Genomic DNA, 19,473 nt, shown 5'->3' with positions numbered 1-19,473 from the left:
TGATCCTTGTGGTCCCTTCCAGCCCTAACTGATTCTATGATCATTACTGCAAATAGAGTTTAAAAATACATATTCAAATAAACAGGATATCTTCTGTAGTCAACTGGAGGGGAATTTTGAATGATGCTACTATGCCAAGGTCAGGAGGAGGTCAGGAAGTCTGACTGTACAACCTGAGGTTGACCTTTTAATCTCCAACCTGTTACTTTTAATTTCTAATTTAATTGGTGTATTTACTTTGAAAGTCTGAGAAAACAGATTTGACATTTGAAATACAATTAGTGGATAAATGAATGCATCATATTTTTTTAATATATATAGCTTACAGTTTAAATCTCTGCTTGAAATGCAGACTTCATTTCATCTTGTCATCACAATTAGTGTTTATACAATGAAAAATGAAAAGCTGTTGGCACTTAAACTCTTCTTCCCCTCTGCTATTAGCAACACCAAAGAAAATTAGAAAAGGAGAAAGATGTTTGTTTTTAAAAAGCCTGACTCTTACTAAGCTCCATGCATTGATTATTTTTCTGTCCTTCATTTCACTTGAGTAAACAGGTTGGGTTATTTTCTTCTTAATTCACAATACCATGAAGGTTTCCGAGACAAGAGACTGTATATTTGTAATGCACTTGATCATAGAATCAACCAGGTTGGAAGAGACCTCCAAAATCATCCAGTCCAACCTAGCACCCAGCCCTATCCAGTCAACTAGACCATGGCACTAAGTGCCTCATCCAGGCTTTGCTTGAACACCTCCAGGGACTGTGACTCCACCACCTCCCTGGGCAGCCCATTCCAATGCCAATCACTCTCTGACAACAACTTCCTCCTAACATCCAGCCTATACTTCCCCGGCACAACTTGAGACTGTGTCCCCTTGTTCTGTTGCTGGTTGTCTGCAGAAGAGACCAACCCCACCTGGCTACAGCCTCCCTTCAGGTAGTTGTAGACAGCAATGAGGTCACCCCTGAGCCTCCTCTTCTCCAGGCTAAACAACCCCAGCTCCCTCAGCCTCTCCTCACAGGGCTGTGTTCCAGGCCCCTCACCAGCTTTGTTGCCCTTCTCTGGACATGTTCCAGCACCTCAACATCTCTCTTGAATTGAGGGGCCCAGAACTGAACACAGCACTCAAGGTGTGATTTTTTTTTTTTCTGCTCATTAGATTAACTAGGAGATATTTTTCACATTCACTGTTCTTAGTACTTATCTTTTACATGCTTTAATAGCAATGAATGCTGAATGTTCTGCCCTTTTGCTGAAGTGGATTTTTCAGGGTTCTTGTTAGTGTCAAAATATGAAATTTTCACTCATGGCAAAATTCTGCAGTCTGGGCACTGTAACTAATGAACAAGTGTCATTTTCAGATATTCCTAGGAAACAATAGAAGTTGAAAATCTTTGGCTAGGACTTGATAAATATCATTTCTAGTATGTAACACCCATAGCAACATCTGTTATGACTTGGTGGTGTTGTGCAACAATTTGTCTATTTTATCTTGGACTCACTATTTACTCTGTGGATATAGCAGATAGCTGGAAACTTCCATGCGAGGAAGTAAGCACAGAAGAAAAGTATCACAAGACATTTCAACCTCTGCAGATACACAAGACTTGTCAAATGACAATGGCAAGTCTGTTAGCTTGTATGACTATCTCCCGTTCAATCTTCTCCATCTGCAAAACTTAGTCTGACAAGAAAGTCAACAATGAAGACCAACAAATGACATCAAATACTGAATGGGAGAGACTGTCAGAAAAGGGGATGGTTGTTTGAAAGACTCACAGTGAAGGACATTCTGTGGTACCCAGAGAAAATTGTGCTGTAGTTGTGGCAGAAGATAACAGATCTCTGAATAAGAAAGTGGCTACATTTAAACCTTTTTATTTCCCTTTTTTTCATTTCTCTTGTAAAATAAAATTTTGGTTGCACTAGGTTACTCCTCTGGACTGCTGCTGTCTGAGTAAGCATGGCTGGTCCATGGAGTGTCCTAGCCCAAGGCTCAGTTCAACTCTAAAAACCAGGTGGAAGCAGGGGATAATCTTACATAAAGCATCCTCCATGAAGCCTTAGACATGTGGATGACTACTTAGAGTGGTCAGAAGGTCTAAGTAAGCCAGTAACACAGATAACTTTGCGTGGTGTAAGTGTCCTCTTTTCTTCCCTTCTGATACAGTATTTGCTTACAGGAACTGTGACTTCATAATCTTCTCATACTAATTTCTGTGAAAATAAGCAATATGTTCTTTAACCCAAAACATTTCTAATCCTCTTATACAAAAGGACCCATTTTGATGAACTGCCAGCAGTTCTACTGCAGAGATTTGGTGGCCTTACAGACCTCTCTGGGGGTGACAGCCTTGTCTTAGTTTTGTTCTCCTGTAGCTAATTGCAAAGAAATGGACCACGTCTGGTAATGTTGCTATATCAGAAGGCTTAAATGTCTCAAAAGCTCTGGGGCATATAAAGAAAGTAATTAGATACTAGTTTTTATTATCTTGTATGCTGGGGTGTCACTAGATTTTTACTGCTAAAGTTACAAATTCTTAAACCATTTCAATGCAGTTGGCTCAAACACTCAATTTTGTCAACCAAGTTTTCATGTAATTCTCCTGGACAGAAATTTTAGAGTCATGCTGTTATAACCTGGCATAGTCTGGAATGGTGTCCAGCATAACCATGAAGAGACTCTGTGCAAGCAGCACGGCATAAACGTGGATGTCTAAACCAGATGTGTGTTACATGCTGCAAATGCAACAAAGCTCTCACGGTGTCAGCATAGCTAAGCCCAACTTAAATGGCCCCTCAGGCAACCAGCAAAGAGTTACCTTACTGATGTGGCCTTCTACTGAAAGCACAGCAGAACTATGCTGAGTACATTTCTGATAATTTAAAATTACCTTCTAAATGTGGAGCTTGCCCTGGAGAATTTCTACACATTCCACAGCACTTAGCTTCTAATAACATACTTTTTTTTTTAATAGCAGTTGCTACTGCCTCTAGTCTTTAGCCCTTCTTAGCCAGCCACCTCAAGAGTAGGAGATTGCATTTTGCTCTCGCCCCATTTTCCAGACCTGTGCTTTCACGTCCCAATTTCTTGGCATTCCATCTGGTTCACAACAGGCATTTCCCAAAAGGTGAACTTAAGTTGCTCGTTGGGACGGAGAAGCAATCATCCTTCTGAGATGCAGGGCAGAAGACTCAATGCACCTCTTTAGGCACTGAGCCCGAAATAATAAAGCACAAGGATGGAGTGGCAGGGTGTGAGCTTGCTCCTGAATGATCTTGCTCCTCTGTCTTCAATTTCTCACTTTCACTGGGTGCTGATGTTACACAGTGTAGAGGCTCTGAACTGTATCACAAGAGTTTGTGCACTGGTAATGGTCTAGATCAAGAAGTATAAATGGGGGCTATTTTCTAGACAGGTAAGTGGGTGTTTATTAGGAAGGAAGGGAAGGAAAGAAAGGAATAATGATATCCACTCAGGTCTATATCCCATGGTGACTTTTGTGTTCATTGTGGGGATTTGACTGAAAATTGGAGGCACCTGTTATTCTTTTTTGTTTGTTTGGCTTGCCTTAGCTTTTTAGTAGTCTGGAAACAGATAGTTCTTAACCAATATACATACATTAAAAAAATCAAACACACACACATACACACATACATACAAAATCTCATTCACACCTCATGACTATCTCAAAGCATGCATAGTGTGAGAGTATTGACTCATAGAATGGTCTGGGTTAGAAGGGACCTCCAAAGATCATCTGGTCCCAACCCCTTGTGCTAGTAAGCAGGGGCATCCTCAACTAGATCAGGATGTCGAGAGCTGTGGCCAGCCTCACTTGGAATATCTTCAGGGATGGAGCCTCAACCACCTCCCTGGGCAACCCATTCCAGTGTAGAAAATTCTGTGTTGAAAATTTTGCCAGCTTGATATTGCAGAAGGCATTAATAGCTGCAACCTGTATTCCAAATGGCTGGATTCTGTGTGGTGATCAGAGCTGTGCTGTAGGCAGCTCCTTTGAGGAAAAAGAAGAAAATTGTGCTTTTTTTCTCAGGCCACACATGGAGTAATCAACACTTAGAGCAAACTGTACTTATCTCTTGGAACTCCTAAGCCTTTTCCTCAAGCCCGTCTACGTGGGAGTGCCCTTTTCATTTGCTAATAGCATCATTTTGCAGAAGATACTCAACTGTTTGGTAAAAACCCTCACACATATTCTGGTTTTGTATTTTAGATGCAAGCTTGCTAATGTAAATGTCATAAGTTTGTTGTCTAGCATTTCAGTCAGAGGTGCTGTGGGCTTCTTGTAATGATCCTGACTGTCACACTGACTCATCCTGTTCTGCTAATTCTGCTTTGCCTACACTAAAAGTAGGATGCTAGTGATATCCCATGTCCTCAGGCCAGCAAAATTATAAAATGAAGTACCAATAAAAAATATGCAGCCATAGGAAAGTGAGGGAAGTGTGGAAAAGGGGACCTATATGATACCAAGGCAAAACAGAAATCACAGTTTAAATGAGGAAATAAAGGAAAGGAAGAATTCTTCTGCAAATCGCCATATCAGGGCTCCTATTTGCACAGTGATCCCTTCTGACTTGTTTTTCTGCTGCATCTTCCTTCATACAATTTCTTATCTTTCAGCATGAAAGGTAATGTTTTCCCTCTGTCATAACTGGCTGGTGGTTCTGGGTCTTAAGAGCTGATTTGTAATCTAGGAATCCTGAAAGATACCAACCATCCTTCTGCTTCATTTGCCACGGGAGAGAAAATGACCTGTCACCTCACAGGCCCAAGCTCCATATTTTTATCACAGACTGATTCTGTCCTGTGAACAATATTTCTTTTGTTTATTTCTGCATGTGGTCACAGAATATGTGGGAGTGGGAAAGGCAGTGCTCACTTTTCCCTTTTTTTGTTCCTCTAAGAGGAGCTGATGTGGTTGAAGAGACAGTAGAGTCCCATCAGTATGCCCTTCTTTCCTCCTTATTTCTCTCCTGTTTTTCTTGGCCAGCTTGTAGCAGAATACTGCATGTTGGTGTCATTTTTTGCATCTTTAAATCTGAACTCTGTGGATAATGCTGCAATTCAATTTGCAGCCCAGCCTGTATTTAGGACTGGCCTATCCTGTCAGAGCAATTTATTTATCCTGTTGCTTACTAAATCATTTCCATACATGGGAGAGAGCAGACATGGCTGCCAGCAGAGCTTGAACAGTGGCTTCGTTCCTCGGAATGCAATCAGGAGTGTGCCACGGTGGTGTCATCTTTGGCAGTGTTGGAGAGAAAAAGCAGAGCTTACAACTGGTCTGAATAGCAAAAAAATCGTGTTCACAAAGAATGATATTTTGACCTTGTTAGCACATAAAATTTCTATCAACAGACTTTATGATTCCATTTTAAACTTACTTTTATTCATGGGATAAATGACCATATCGAATTAGTTATCTGTCCTTGCTTTTCTACTTATCTATCCTCTTCTTTTCATTGCCACCATTATTCATGTCTTATGTCTTTGTCCCCAATTTATCTGTTTCTGTAACACATGTCTCTGGGCTTCTTTTCATCACAATTTTTTCATGGAGCTCTTTTCCTGACCTGCCTCATGAACTTGCTAATTCTTCGTTCCTGTCTTTTATGAGGACTTATTTCTGCTCTGAGCTGTCTCAAAAGTTACTCTAAAAAAATCAGTTATTCTAATTATCTCTACATAAACAATTTTATTTCATCCCATCTGCCATCCACATCAATTTTCATTGATTATTGCATTGTGTTCCTGACACCAGTCCTGTTCTTATTGTTTTGTTACCTCTTTATTACACCATTTCTGGAGTTGGGAAGTGCTTTTGGACAGAGATTGTGTCATTATTTCTTCTGAAACAGTGCAAACTGCTGGGCTGTCTGATCATTGGTATCTTCCTGATAGTTGAATAGCTTGTCCTTTTTTTTTATCTGTCCAATAATTCACTTAACTTTGAAAGTGTTCATACTGGATAGAAAGTCTTAGTCTTTTTTCAGGCAAGATGCTATTAAAATTTAATTTGAAACCTCCCAAATCTATCTGAACAGAGATTGCAGACCAGTCCCAGGGTTTGTGACACTGTTGAACTCTGGGGTAGCAAATTCTGAAAACTCATCTAAAGAGTTTCAGATAACTGCTTTGAAGAGGAAGCAAAGGAACTGACACCAAAATGAGTTTCTGTGAAGGCAGGCAGACGCCTGAATTTCCTTCTCCACAGTAGCGATCTGTGATGAGTGATAAATGCAAAATAGTTTAACTTCTTTCATGGGAAGACTGAAATGATCCTAGTGGCTGGGTTCACTGTTGGAAAAACAAATTAGTTCTCTGTTCAGCTAGATGAAGCTGTTTCACTGGGCTTGCTATTTCACTTGGACTTGAGTGATTTTGCGGAGCATCTAACGTGCAGTAAAAAGTCACACCCTGTTTCCGCCGCACAGTGGCATGTTTGTGTGTCCATGGTAGGGTTGCACATTATAAAACAGAGATTTTACTATCACAAACAAGTTTCCAGAGGCCACTAGCAGTGTCACTTTACTGTGACTGTTCACATTTTGCTCCCAGTTGGGGGAATTGTGAAAAATGATGACTCTCATTGCTAAAAACTCTGCAAACTCCTATCAGAATATGCTGTAGGAGCAGCAGCAGGACACAGGTTTTCAGATAGGCTTGGTGGGTAGATGCTGTTGATCCACAAGATGGCATGTTAAAACTGTGCTTTATTTATAGCATCAGAGAAGCAGGATCTAAACACTGTTGTATTGGTGTGAACTGGGGCTAAAAGCTCTGTCTTTTGGGGGGAAAAGAAATTAAAAAAAGAAACAACTATTTCAGTTTGGCACTAGGAGCCTTTTGAAATGTGCTCTTCATATATTTGCAGTGTGGAATTTGAGTGTCACAGGGATAGAGTAAGGAAAAGCCATTTTCTCTCTTACCACTAGAAGTAACTTGGTTTCTTTTTCACTCAGCATTGTGTTGGGTTTCCACTCCAAATATGTCAGTGGGTGGACACTCATTTGCTGCAATTCATCCACTGCTGCCTCCTATTTTCAGGAATTTAGAGGGGAATTCATAGAAACCAAATGCATATTGACCAAATGTTCCTGTGGGTTGGGCACTAATAATTGAAATTATTTTAACTTAAGCCATTTAAGATTTTAAATGTACTGGGAGAGAATTAAAGCCCACAATTTGATGTTATATAATGTGCAATTTATAATAAGTTCTAATTGTAGTGCCTGCAAGTTTGCACTGCATTAAAGCTAAAACTGTTGCCTGAAAGCTTGTACTGTAGTAAAACTAAAATACAGTGCAAGCCTGCAGGCAACAGTTAAAACTAGAACTACTGCCTCAAGTTTGCATGCACTGTATTAAAATTGACATTTTGTTGCCTGCAAGCTTGCTTTGTATTAAACTTGAAACTTTTGGAGCTTTTTTAGCTCCTTTTTACCTTTTATGCTGTTTACAATTTGCATTTACTTCATTTTGGACAATAGAAGATAAATTAGTTTGGTTTTTGGCCTCTATGCACTTAGCCATTTAGTGTATTTGGATGACAGACTGTGCAGAGAATGTTAAAAGTCAAAGATCCTCTTCATTTAAATGGAACAAAATAATGATAATGTCTATAAATATTTAGTTTCATAACATTTTTCACTCTCTTCTTTTGTTGAATAAGCCCTGATGTTCCACTCACCTAATTTCAAGTGGATTTAAAGAAGTTATTGGGGTTTTCATTAAGAAAATTTCTGGAATGTACTGAAAAATACAAAAAAGGCTGTTGCTGACTTCACATCATGGGTGTCACATCAGGCAGTCAGCTATTAATCTTCCACTAAATTCACAGTTTTGGCTGCACATGGATCTCTGAATATGAATAAGACCAAATCCATCATTAATAATGTTCCCGTTAAGTATGTACAAGTTCACCCATTCTAATGGGCCAGAACAGTCCTCGCTATCAATACTATCTGAGGGATGAGGTGATAGAAAGCAGCCCTGTGGAAAAGGACTTGGGGGGGCTGATGGGCCGAGGAGCTGGACATGAGCAGACAGTGTGAGCTTGCAGCCCAGAAGGTAAATCACATCCTGGCCGGCATCAAAAGGTGCGTTGCCAGCAGATGGAGTAGGAGGGTATTCTGCCACTTTGCTCTACTCTGGTGAGATCTTACCTTGAGTACTGTGTCCAGGTCTGGAGTCCTCAATATAGGAAGAACATGAACCTGATGGAGCAGGTCCAGAGGAGGGCCACAAAAGTGTTCAGGAGGTTGAACAGGCTGGGGGAGCTGGGCTTGTTCAGCCCGGAGAAGCGAAGGCTCTGGAGAGATCTGACAGCAGTGTTCTAGTATGTGAAGGAGGCTTACAAGGAGGATGGAGAGACTATTTACAAAGGCCTGCAGTGACAGGACAAGGTTTCAAACTAGAGAAGAGTAGATTTAAGTTAGATGTTAGGAACAGATTCTTTACCATGAGGGTGGTGGAACACTGGAACAGGTTGCCCAGGGAGGTGGTTGAGGCCCCATCCCTGGAGACATTGAAGGTGAAGCTGGACAGGACTCTAAGCAAGCTAATCTACTTCAGGATGTCCCTGCTGACTGCAGAGAGGGTTAGACTGCATGAGCTTTGGAGGTCCCTTCCAGTCCAGACCATTCTATGATTATATAATAATTACTATTCTGTTCAGAATTTTCTCATTAACTCTGTAGTATTCCCATCCTGAAAAATATTGAGTGTATTTGAGAAGTCTTTTCTGAGGAGAAGAGGAATGATCTCATCTAACTTTTTACCACTTTTCTACAAACTTTCATCCAAACTTCCCCTCCACACTGGAACATAAAATCTAAATACAAAGGGCTGTTTATTTCCAGGCCCTGATAATGGCTCTTTTTTCAGTTATCTCATAATTGAAATGTCTCACATTCATCTTTTTTTTTTTCCCCAGTGGTTGCTCTCTCCCTGCAGTTATCAAGAGAGAGCTAATTGGTAGCAGCAGCATTCTTGTTTCAGCAAAAGGCATCACCTTTCCCAGCCATTCCACTTACGTAAGCGTTTCATACATGTGCCAGAATCATTTCTCATCTTCTGAGTGAGCACAAGGGATCAGATTTGTCTTGGGTTACAGTTAGCAGCCAGCTCACCTGAATGAATTGAGAAAAAACTGGTCTTGCTGCAGCTCGTTTTCCGTCATCTGCTGTGCTTCATCCCAAGAGAACATTTTGCAGCCTAGCACTGAGCTGTTCAAAACAGGTTTGTTACCTGGCTCCCTGGCTTGCAGAGCCCTTCTAGCGCTTCTGCTCTTGGATAATGAGGTTTTGCCTGTGCTTGTAGTCAGGAGGGGAAAGCAAGCATGGGAAGATACTTCAATAGTGACCTTCCAGTACCTGAAAGGGGCTTACAAGAAAGCTGGGAAGGGACTTTTTACAAGGGCTTGCAGTGAGGGAGAGGGAATGGATAGAAGCTTGAGGAGGGCAGTTTTAGACTGGAGATTAGGAAGAAATTCTTTACAGTGAGGTTGATGAGATACTAGGGATACTAGGCAGCATGGATGCTCCCTCCCTGGAGAGGTGTTCAAGGCCAGGCTGTAGAAGGCCTTGAGGTGCCTCTGCCCATGGCCCATGGCAGGGAGATTTGAACTAGAAAGGTCCTCTCCAAGCCAAACCATTCTGTGTATCTGTGAATGTGTTTTTTGTCAAGTGATCTATGTCTTCTTAAAACTTAAAATAAATCCATGGGAGGTCCTGTTCTGACCAAATCTTTTCCAGCACAAGGAGTTTTTGTAAGGAATTTTTATCTGGCTTGCAAGACATGAGCAGTATTTCCAAGAAATATTTGTATTGCTGGCTATGAATGTAGCATAAACTATGAAGTGTTAATTCCTTTTTTGGGGTGAGATCTTTGAATCCATGTGATTATATGATGATATTTTCAATTTAGAGGAGTTTTCTACAAGTTATAAAATCTGCAGGGGTTTCATACTTGTGTTTTTACAATGTAATTTGAGGTTTCTAAATCTACCTTGTACAGTTAGTTTCTAAATCATCCTAAAAAAAAAAAGAATATTTGTTTTCCAAGCCTTAGGCAAAGTAGAGCTGTATGAGAACTCACCATCCTAAGGATAACCAGAGGCTATATGCTGGTACAAGGTTTCTGATCATATACCTGTTACCTATTTCTAGGTACCATATTGTGCTGAAAATGCCTATAAACTTTATTACAGAGTAGGGATTCATTAATTTATAAATTAAGGCCCCCATCAGACTTGAACTCTTACACAAACAGAAGATAATTACGTTGCTGATCTCTTTAAAATGTGGGTATAACGATATCCAGTGTTCCCAGGTCAGGAATTTTTCAGTGCAGCTATTCTAAATGGGTACTATTGCTCACGTAAAACCTCCCCTTTGAGAATGAATTGCCAGATTTGAATATGAAACAACCTCTTACTCTTCTGTAAGGGCAGGAAATATGCATAGTTTGCTAGGTTTATTTTTTTTTTAATAGGTGAAGTAGAAGTCTTTGGGTTGAACTTCCCCCACTGTTGCTTTAACTGTAAAAACAGCTGAAAGGTTTCATCCAGCCTTCTGAAGGAGAGAACTTCTTTGTAGTCTCATTGTATTTTTCAGCAGTTCTTAGTATATTACTGAGAGAATTTGTGATCTACCTTCACTTCCATTTGTTTTGTTTTTTCTTTCTCAAATGCATCAGTTATTGCAAGTCACTATGGTAAAGGACGGAGCTTAGACTTCTCCGAATGTCTTCCTCTTTCAGTTGCTCATCTGTTTCCTTGATGTGGTTTGCATAAAATTAGGGCTCCACACAGCAAATCAGTTATGCCAATACAAGGGGAAATTTAGTTTGTTTGATGTTATTAATGTCTGTCTTTCATAGGGAGCATAATCTTTTCTTCTCTTTCACATTTGGGTATTGACACTGATAATAAACAGATTAGCCTGTTGTGGAAACAAGGGTTGGGATTTGTGACACTGTTGTGGCATAAAACCTGTCAAAAAGCAAATGTCAGTTCTCACCAAGGCAGTGTAACAATTCTGTACTTGGAAAAGCTTTCATTATTAATCTGTGTACTTTACCTAAGCAGAGGTTAGGACCCATTTCCATGATAGAGCATTATAAATCCTCTCTGTCTCTGATAAAGAATCATAGAATAGTCTGGGTTGGAAGGGACCTCCAAAGGTGTGCTAGTTTGAAACTAGCTAGAATGTTTTGGTGAGAAGGATTAGATCACAGTCTATGAAAGAGAAACAATGGTGATGTCTACTTCACTCATAGGCTTGCTGAGATGGATAAGAACAAGACTAAAAACATAGATTAGGGAGTTCGAGCACAGCCTGAGCTCTGAGCTGCATTTCTCTCTAACCTCACCCTCCATCTCTCTGATTAATCCACCTGCTTCCTAACCCCCCTGGCCGATCCTCCATTCTTCCTTGGGGCACAAGGCAGCGTCTGGGGTAAGGGTGGGAGAAGGTGGAAGGGCAGTTGGGAGCCCCTCCTGGAGACTCAGTGTGATGGTTTGGGGGTTACCCCGCCCCCCCACACTTTTGAATTTGCCCCAGCTAACCCAGACGGACCCTGGGAATATAGATGAAGCAATTTATTTACAGCTAGCAGAATTTACAAGCAGCTATTTACAATATATACAGTTATATACAATTGTATACAGAAATATACAAAGGATAAACAATACAAAAGCACAACTCCCCTCACAGAAACCTGAGTCCCCAGGAGGGGCTCTCAAACCACCCCAACACCTCCCCCCGGCCCTCTCAACCTTACCCCAGTTCTCAGGAAGAAGAGAGGTGCAGCCAAGAGGTTAGGGAGCAAGGTTAGTAGGAGCAGGGTTAATGAGATGTGACTAGGTCTAAGGCAAAAGCAAGAGTGAGAAACAAAATGGAGAAAAAGTCTTTCTTCTTCCCAGAGTTCTCAGCGAGACTGTGAGAGAAGTTGACATCAATTGTTTTTCATCTCACTGCCTGTTATCTAGTTCTGTTACCAAAACATTCCAGCTTGCTTCAAACTAGCACAATCCACCCCTGTCTACTTCGCTCAGAGCATCGCTGAGAATTATCCAATCTAATCTAAACCAATATTTACACTAAAACAATATATACAAGTTCAGTTCACACTTCAATCAGATGTAGGTGATTCAAAAGCTCAGAACAGGGACTCCCAGGTGATGTTGGGTTCGTGCTCACGTGCTGTAGATTCTATTGTAGATTCTCTCAGTGTTGGGCGCCGATGTTACCTAGAACAGAAAACTCCTAACAGCTTGAATTTAAACTCTCTCAGCTAGGGTTAAATTTCTCTGTGGAATACACTGGATTTCACCATTCTCCTGCATTACCCAGTAGGTATGACCAGGACCTTCAGCAGAAACCACCCCTCGGACAGGTTTCCCTTCGCCCGAAGGAGAAAATACCCAAACAGTTTTCCCTAACAGATTCTTCTCACGTACAACAGGAACTTTATCACCATCTACTGTTTGGACCAAATCTGATTGTGCAGGTCCTGCTCTATTTACTGAACCTCTACTATTTACCAACCAGGTAGCTTGTGCTACATGTTTGTCCCAGTTTTTTAGAGTTCCACCCCCCATGGCTTTGAGGGTGGTTTTCAGCAAACCATTGTAGCGTTCAATCTTCCCTGAAGCTGGTGCATAGTAGGGTATGTGATAGATCCATTCAATACCATGCTCTTTGGCCCAGTTTTTCACAAGATTATTCTTGAAATGAGTACCATTGTCTGACTCAATTCTCTCTGGAGTTCCATGTCTCCACAAGATTTGTCTCTCCAAACCAACAATGGTGTTACGTGCAGTAGCATGTGGAACTGGATAGGTTTCCAACCATCCGGTGCTGGCTTCTACCATCGTTAGCACATACTGCTTGCCAGAACGAGATCGAGGTAAAGTGATGTAGTCAATCTGCCAGGCTTCTCCATACTTGTACTTTGACCATCTCTCACCATACCATAAGGGCTTGATTCGCTTAGCCTGCTTAATAGCAGCACAAATGTCACAGTCATAGATGACTTGGGTGATAGCGTCCATGGACAAGTCAATTGACCTATCACGAGCCCATCGGTATGTTCCATCTCTGCCTTGATGTCCAGATGAGTCATGGGCCCACCGAGCTAAGAACAGTTCACCTCGGTGTTTCCAATCAAGGTCAATGTCAAGTTCAGAGTTGGTATCAACTTGGGCAATCTTAGCAGCTTGGTCTGCCTTCTGGTTGTGTTGATGTTCCTCAGTCGCTCTGCTCTTGGGCATGTGTGCGTCTACGTGCCGCACCTTCACTGGAGTTCTCTCCAGCCGTGCATCAATGTCCTGCCATAGATCAGCACACCAAATAGGCTTTCCTTTCCTCTGCCAACCATTCTTCTTCCAGTCCTTCAGCCAACCCCATAGAGCATTGGCTACCATCCACGAGTCGGTGTAGAGGTAAAGGATAGGCCAATTCTCACGTTCAGCCACATCAAGAGCAAGTTGAACAGCTTTTACCTCAGCGAACTGACTGGATTCTCCTTCGCCATCTTTCGTTTCGGTAACTCTCCTGGTTGGATTCCAAACCGCTGACTTCCATATTCGCTTGTTCCCAACAAGACGACAGGAACCATCTGTGAACAAAGCATAGTTCTTTTCCTGATCAGAGAGATCACCATAGGGAGGAGCTTCCTCAGCACGAGTTATTTTCTCCTCTGGAGGTTTGGAACAGTCTGTGCCTTCCGGCCAGTTGGTGATCACCTCCACCAGACCAGGTCGGTCAAGATTACCCATTCGTGCTCGTTGGGTTATCAAAGCCATCCATTTAGACCAGGTTGCATCTGTGGCATGATGCGGTGATGAACCTTTGCCCTTGAACATCCAGTTAAGAACTGGCAGTCTAGGAGCTAAAAGCAATTGTGACTCAGTTCCAATCACTTCAGAAGCTGCTTTCACTCCCTCATAGGCTGCTAGAATCTCTTTCTCAGTTGCAGTGTAATTTGTCTCTGAACCTCTGTAACAACGTCCCCAGAAACCAAGTGGACGACCACGTGTCTCATTTGGAGCTCTCTGCCAGAGACTCCAAGTTGGACCATTGTCACTGGCAGCCGTGTACAGAATGTTTTTAATGTCCGGACCAGATCTCACAGGTCCCAAACCCACTGCATGGACTACTTCTCGCTTAATTTGATCAAAGGCTGCTTGTTGTTCAGGTCCCCACTCGAAATCGTTTCTCTTACGAGTCACATCATGCAGAGGTTTGACAATCTGACTGAAACCAGGAATGTGTAGTCTCCAAAATCCCACCACACCAAGAAAAGAAAGTGTGTCCTTCTTACTGGTGGGAACTGCCATGGTAGAGACTTTGTTAATCACATCCTGAGGAATGTAACGGCGACCATCCTGCCACCGCACTCCCAGAAACTGAATTTCTCTGGCAGGTCCTTTGACCTTGTCTCTCTTAATGGCAAAACCTACTTGCAACAGAATGTCAATGATTTTGTTACCTTTCTCGAAGACTTCCTCAGCAGTTTGGCCCCACACAATGATGTCGTCGATGTACTGGATGTGCTCTGGAGCTTTACCTTTCTCCAGTGCATTGTGGATGACTGAGTGACAGATGGTTGAGCTGTGTTTCCACCCCTGAGGCAAACGATTGAACTGGTACTGGATTCCTCTCCAGGTGAATGCAAACTGAGGCCTGCACTCCTTTGCTATGGGAATAGAGAAGAAAGCATTAGCAATGTCTATGGTTGCATACCATTTAGCCTCCTTCGATTCCAACTCATACTGGAGTTCCAGCATGTCCGGCACAGCTGCACTCATGGGTGGCGTCACCTCGTTGAGGGCACGAAAGTCAACTGTCAGTCTCCAGTCACCCGTAGGTTTGCGCACAGGCCAGATGGGACTGTTGAAAGGTGAATGAGCTTTCTCGATGACAGCCTGACTCTCCAGTTGACGAATCAGCTGATGAATGGGCAACAAAGAGTCACGGTTAGTTCTGTACTGCCTATGATGAACAGTTTGAGTTGCAATTGGCACTTCCAGATCCTCTATGTCATGATGTCCCACAACTGCAGATTCATCAGAAAGTTCAGGTCTAACAGACAATTTCAATTTATCATCCTCAATCTCTACAGATGCTATACCAAAAGCCCATTTATGACCCTTAGGATCTTTGAAACAACCTTGTCTCAAAAAGTCAATTCCCAAAATGCAAGGCGCATCAGGACCAGTTACAATAGTATGTGTCTTCCACTCTTTACCAGTTAAACTGATCTCAGCCTGCAACTTAGTTAACTCTTGAGATCCACCAGTGATTCCAAAGATAGATATGGACTCTGTCCCTTTGCAATTAGATGGCAATAAAGTACACTGAGCACCTGTGTCAACTAAAGCCCTGTATTTCCGAACTCTTGAACTGCCAGGCCACCTAATGAATACATTCCAATAGATTCGGTTCTCTCCACTATCCCTTTCCTCCTCCTGGCTGGAGGCAGGGCACCCCTAATGCTGAACATGGCATGTGGGGTGTACACAATGATTGGTGTTGTTGTGAGAGGAACTGCAACTGTTGGAACAATTGCAGTTGCTCTCGGGAGCTGAAGAAGTGACAGCTACTTTCCTGGCATTATTGCCTCTGTTTCTGCCACTCTGCAGATCCCTGACCCTCTTTGAAAGAGCTGAAGTAGGTTTACCATCCCATTTGTTCATGTTCTCACCATATGTGTCACGCAGAAGTATCCACAGTGACGCACGTGATTGCTGCTGTCTGGGTGGAATTTGTCTCCTCCTGGGCTGGAATTGCCTTGCAGGAGGTGGGCGTCTGTTCCTGATGGCAGAAACATTCACCCATTCAGATGATGCAGGAACGGTATCTTTTACCAGATTGGTAATGTTTTTGAGATCCTCCTTCAGTTCTTTCATGCTCTCCTTAATGCCATCTCTAATACCATCTTTAAGCTCTGTAGTCATAGTCTTTATGGCACAGATTATACCAGAATGTGACAAGCTATCCTCTATCTGCCTGAGCTGATCAGTGAATTCACCAACAGTGAAAGATCTTCCATTATCACTCCTTGCTAGGAATTTACTGGCCAAGATGTTAGCATAGGATGAAGGAGCAAGCTTAATAAGCTTCTTCATGAGACCTGTTCCCAAAGGAATATCATCGGGCTCATGAGTACCATGATCTCCATAAAGCACTTCCTTCACAGCAAACTCCTTCAGAAGCTTAATTCCCTGCTCAACAGTGTTCCACTTCTTGGCAGCCCATGGCAAATCATCTCGGGAAGGATATCTCATAGCCACAGCCAACAGAAGGCGTGTCCACAAGCTAACCCTACCAAGAGGACTTGCCAGGTGTTTGTCCACTCCACTCTCCTTAGTGAGTGGTCCCAGCTGCTTGGCAGACTTGTCTCCTACCTGCAGAGCATTAGCACCAATGCCACGGCATCTCACTAGCCAGCTTAGGATTGGCTCACCTGATTCCCTTGTGTATTCCTTCCTAACTTCCCTGACCTCTCTGAGTGGATCCTTGGAGCCTTGGATGTCATCTTCCTCCTCTTCTTCCTGTTGTTCTGGTGGTGCCGGGCCTAAGACAATCTTCCTCATAGCATTCCTAAACTCATGGGAACCATCCTCTCTCTTGGCAGCTAACCTCACAGCACTCCTCTCACTTGAGTATTGTTGTCTCAGCACATCTACAAGGTCTCGTAGACTAACTGCCTCCTCTTCCTCCTCTTGCTGCTGATCACCAGATGTCCCCTGTCTTACATCCTCCTGTGAACCACTCTTTGTCTTAGCTTTTGCCTTAGCAGGTGCCAGAAGGGCCTGAGCAGCAACAGACTTGGATGTGTCTGCTGGAGGATTTGAATCTTTAGGAGTCTGACTTGGAGGGTTTGAATCCTTAGGAGTCTGACCTGGAGCATTTGAATTATTGGAGGTCTGACTTGGAGCATTTGTATCCTTAGGGGTCTGACCTGGAGCTTGTGAGTTCAAATCTGCCTTGCTTTTAACAGGAGGATTTTGGTTCTGGTCTGCTGGCTGGGGGTTTGAATTGGCTGAGCTGGTGTCATTAGGATTTGGACTGACTGGGCTAGCGTTACCAGCACTAGTAGTATTATTAACATTAGTGGGATTATTTGCCTGTCCTCCTGGGATGCCTGCCAACCCTGACTTGTTTTCATTTTTGCTAGGAACATTCTGATTTTGGGTCCCTGCCTGTGCTCCTGAGGCTCCTGCTGAACTCTGCGGCTTGTTTTGGTTATCCTTATCATTGTTTACGTTAGTGGCGGGAACACTGGCTGTGTTCCCAGAACCTACAGAGGAGGGTGGAGAGGCTGGCAAGGGGGAAGCCGATAACTGTGTTCCCTTGTTTTGCTGTGAAAGAGACTGCTTCTGAGACACAGAATTTTCCCTAGCTCTTACAGAAGCTGGTTTTGAATTTTTCACCAATAATGCCAAAATTAATATGAATATCAAAATCATGAGGCAAATATTAAAAATTGTGAGAAGAAAAACAGTTTTACAAGAGCATGTGCCTATGCAAACAGTTGGAATTCCTGTCTTAGGCTGAATAACTCTCATTAGAGCCATATTTAAAGCAGAATTTCCATTGATTGTCACATTATTGACCAGAGCTCCTGTAATGTCCTTGGTAATATTCTCAGAGATATTAAAACCAGCATAACCAAGAATAAAATCACCCCAGCTCCAGAACATATCTGAAACCTTAGCTTTAGCCTTATTATAAGCCAGATCAATGAAATAAGCAACAATTTGACCTTTTAACCAACTAAATGCCAAGAAAACAAAACCAGACCAGAGCAATGCACCAACCAAATACAATAGCTGCTTGATTAGCTTCATCTTAATTCCCAGAGTTAATTTCCACTCACTCCAAAATATCTAGCCCCACGTTGGGAAAGCCAATTAAAAATGTGATGGTTTGGGGGTTACCCCGCCCCCCCACACTTTTGAATTTGCCCCAGCTAACCCAGACGGACCCTGGGAATATAGATGAAGCAATTTATTTACAGCTAGCAGAATTTACAAGCAGCTATTTACAATATATACAGTTATATACAATTGTATACAGAAATATACAAAGGATAAACAATACAAAAGCACAACTCCCCTCACAGAAACCTGAGTCCCCAGGAGGGGCTCTCAAACCACCCCAACACCTCCCCCCGGCCCTCTCAACCTTACCCCAGTTCTCAGGAAGAAGAGAGGTGCAGCCAAGAGGTTAGGGAGCAAGGTTAGTAGGAGCAGGGTTAATGAGATGTGACTAGGTCTAAGGCAAAAGCAAGAGTGAGAAACAAAATGGAGAAAAAGTCTTTCTTCTTCCCAGAGTTCTCAGCGAGACTGTGAGAGAAGTTGACATCAATTGTTTTTCATCTCACTGCCTGTTATCTAGTTCTGTTACCAAAACATTCCAGCTTGCTTCAAACTAGCACACTCAGGTTTCTGGGTGTTGTGTTTCTGTATTACCTTTTACCTTGTATATTTCTGTATGTAAAGGTATATACTGTAAATATCTGCTTGTATATTGTGCTAAGCTGTAAATATAAGCTTCATTCAATTTCCAGAGCCGGCTGAGTCTAGTCTGGGTGATTTCCAAAGGGGTGGGGGGTGTGAGGAATACCCAAACCACCACAAAAGGTAATCCAGTCCAACCCCCTCTGCAGTCATCAGGAACATCCTCAACTAGATCAGGTTGCCCAACCTGTTCCAGTGTTTCACCACTCTCATGGTAAAAAAATTGGTCCTAACACCCAATCTAAATCTACTCTTCTCTAGTTTGAAGCCATTGCCCTTTGTCCTGTCACTGCAGGCCTTTGTGGACAGTCTCTCTCCATCCATCTGTAGGCCCCCTTGAGGTACTGGCAGGACGCTATTAGTTCTCCACAGAGCCTCCTCTTTGCCAGAAAATATCATTAAATTCTAACAGTTACTGTTGCCTCCCATCCTCACTGGGGCAATATATAACCCTGTGGAGAACATGGAATTTGCCTTTTTTGACTCTCTCATCTGTAAAATAGTTGTACTGAGTTGCAGGTTAGCCAGTGTTGACTTCTCTTGCAGTTAGCAAGTTTACCTAGTCTGTAAATCAAAATAGTCATGGCAGTTCCTAAAAGCATTTAAATTTTTACCCACCAGTAAAGAGAAAATGCAGTAAATACATTTTAAAATCTTCTTTTAAAAAATCTTAGGTAGAAAAAGTAAGAAGTGGTAAATTCAATTATAAAATTTTAATTTGACTTCTTGATTCATAATTTATTACAGTCTGTTATGTAAGCAGAGAGTATGTTGATGTTGCTTGGTGTAGATAATGGTAGTAATCCCTGTCCTTTATAAATCAAGTGGAGAGTATCACTGTATGTAACAATATCTACATCACTATAGATTTTTAACTTGGATTTTAAAAGGAATTCAGTGGGAGCAACCT

The 19,473-nt window shown here is 42.3% G+C and overlaps 1 protein-coding gene across 4 annotated transcripts in view; it reads left to right on the top strand.

Moving 5' to 3' along the window:
* SMIM14 (small integral membrane protein 14) overlaps positions 1–19,473 on the top strand; it is a 68,870-nt gene that overhangs the window by 37,341 nt on the left and 12,056 nt on the right. The window lies entirely within an intron of this gene.

The sequence above is a fragment of the Pogoniulus pusillus genome, chromosome 9 (assembly GCF_015220805.1).
Source record: "Pogoniulus pusillus isolate bPogPus1 chromosome 9, bPogPus1.pri, whole genome shotgun sequence".
Classification (NCBI taxonomy): domain Eukaryota; kingdom Metazoa; phylum Chordata; class Aves; order Piciformes; family Lybiidae; genus Pogoniulus; species Pogoniulus pusillus.
The sequence above is the reverse complement of the archived record's forward strand: the minus strand, read 5'-3'. Positions and strand labels throughout refer to the sequence as shown.